The 2,430-nt window shown below is 41.2% G+C and overlaps 1 protein-coding gene across 3 annotated transcripts in view; it reads right to left on the minus strand.

Annotated features, from left to right (window-relative positions):
* Positions 1-2,430, minus strand: part of foxp4 (forkhead box P4) — a 105,391-nt gene that overhangs the window by 29,528 nt on the left and 73,433 nt on the right. The window lies entirely within an intron of this gene.

Below are 2,430 nucleotides of genomic sequence, written 5' to 3' on the forward strand. Positions count from 1 at the left end.
AGCGAAGGGTCCGCGGGGGGGAGCAGCGAGTAAGATGGGGGTGGTGATGGGTGCCGCCTGGCGTCATGCCAGCTTGCCCCCGCCGCCGGGCCTTGTCAGTCTAGGCTGCCAAATGAAAAGCTGTAATTAATTGCTCTTGTGCATCCCATTCTTCCTCACCGACTACTCATACATTCTATTTTATACACACCGCCATTGACATTTTCAAGTCACAGGCGTAATAATTACTGGAGTTATAGCACCTTTCTGTGTGCTGGATTACACTGTGATGCCGGAACCACATGTGCGGGCCTGCGTGCATGCGTGTGTGAGTGTGTGTGTGTGTGTGTGTGTGTGTGTGTGTGTGTGTGTGTGTGTGCGTGTGCGCGTGCGTGTGTGTGTGTTTGTCTCCTGTTCTTTGTTGTCACTCACTGCAAAGTAAAAAAAAAAAAAAAAAAAAAACGGGCTGCATCAGATGAAGACAAATAGAGAGACGCGCTAAAAGACACTCGCGCTGTTGACATTTTCCGGCACATGGCTGGCACTGTTAAAAACCGTCAATTTCCGTGGCAGCAGCCGGAGATGGAATGACGGATATGCAATCTACCAATAAAATATAAAATCTTATCTGCTTTTATAAACACATGATTACAGACTGCCGTCAGTTCTCTCCCAATCACCCTGGCTAGGAGGAAGAAGGAACAACAAAGTTGGGTATCTGATGAGATGTTCATCTCATCAGATAAGCTGCAGGCGGCCTAAAGAAGCAGAAAGCGAGGGAGAGACGGTACATAGTTGTCATTTTTGCAGATGTGTTTTGCAAACCTTCCTTAATGCTCTTGCATTGTACACAGAAAATGCACAGAGATCCTTATCTGATTACAAAACACTGCAACTCTGGGGACCGGCTTACCACATAAATCTGAAACCGAGTGCGCAAATGTACACACAAACAGAGGAGAAAACACCACAGCAGCAGTTCTGCTGACAAGGCATTTTTGTATTTAATAACCGCCGGAACAACACCAGTTAAAAGAAAATATACATAATAAGGGGGGATAAAAAGACATGGCGTGAACATATTTACGGAGATGGTTTTGAAAGCTGATATTTTTGAAGATCTAAAGGGATCCTCTCACTGTCTGAACATCGGTAATCTTCGTGTTTTATTGATGAATACTTGAAAAGGAAAAAATATAAAACAGTTATCAATCTTTTCAAGGAGCAAATCTCTGTCTGCAAGTATGTGTGTGTGAGATTAAAAACAAAAGCAGTTTTACAGAAGAGTTGTCCGGCTCCTCACCACCTGAATGGATGGTGTGGAGAAAGCGAGAGGGGCAGGGAGAGGTGAGCTGTCACTGGTAGATTAAATCTACGAAGAACAGGTTTGACTCCGTAAACAAGATAGGCTAAAAATACTAGCTATCTGTTACCAGCTGCTCCTCCGTCTTCCTGTTCCATACAGACACACACTGATAGAGGGATGGGGAAACATTACAACATACCAGTGGCTAGCCAGGTTGGTGGTAAACATGTACAGTGTCATGTAAAAGTACATGTACTGAGAAAGGTGTGGCATACTTTTTCAGTTTTCGGATAATAGGGTGAACAATTGTAAATGTTCAAAGGTAGAGCTTTTTTTTTTTTTTTTTTACTTAAACCTGATTTAAATTTCTGACCAGTCTAACGTGTCTCGGTCTCCAGAGTTCTGTTTCAGATTAAATTACACAAATACATGAACTCCAATTACTTATTTTGTTCAGGCACATCACAATAGAGATGATTATATACAAATGGATTACAGTGAACTGCAAATAATCGATTATTTGCAGTTTAACCTATTTTTTCAGGTTTTTCTGTGGATTGCAACTGGAAATTATTCATGGAAAACCATCTAGTTGCAGAATTCTTCTGGGTGCATAACTAAAATATTTGAAAGAAGATACAAATTGGGAAGCTGAAATACTTGAAAGCAATGCTACTTGACATGGATTGACATTTATTTTTCTTGTTGCTTATTGTCTGTACCCCAAAAAGCAAAAGTAAGAAATTCTGTCGATATTAGCTTCTGCTAAGACGATCTCCATTGTACATATTAATGCATACTAAGGTATATTTGGTATGTGATCTATGAAAATATTCCTTTATGAGTGTTTTTAGACACTCATAAAGTTCTTGAGTATTCGTGGATTTTAACCCCGCCAATACCGGGTTTCCGCTGTACATGCTTTACAGATATTTATATATAATTACAACAAAATACTTTGAAGTGGCAACTTGACAAAATGTGCAAAAGTCAGAGGGGTATGACTGTTTACAAGCGACTGTACTGTATGACTGTGTAGAAGAGCAAGAGTTTGTGTTTGAGGAGTGGATGTAAAGAAGATGGGAGCCAAAGCGGGGTGAGTCAGACGACCCTTTGGCGTCGTGGCAGTTGGTAAGGAAATAGGC

Source organism: Poecilia reticulata, linkage group LG5 (genome assembly GCF_000633615.1).
Source record: "Poecilia reticulata strain Guanapo linkage group LG5, Guppy_female_1.0+MT, whole genome shotgun sequence".
Lineage (NCBI taxonomy): Eukaryota > Metazoa > Chordata > Actinopteri > Cyprinodontiformes > Poeciliidae > Poecilia > Poecilia reticulata.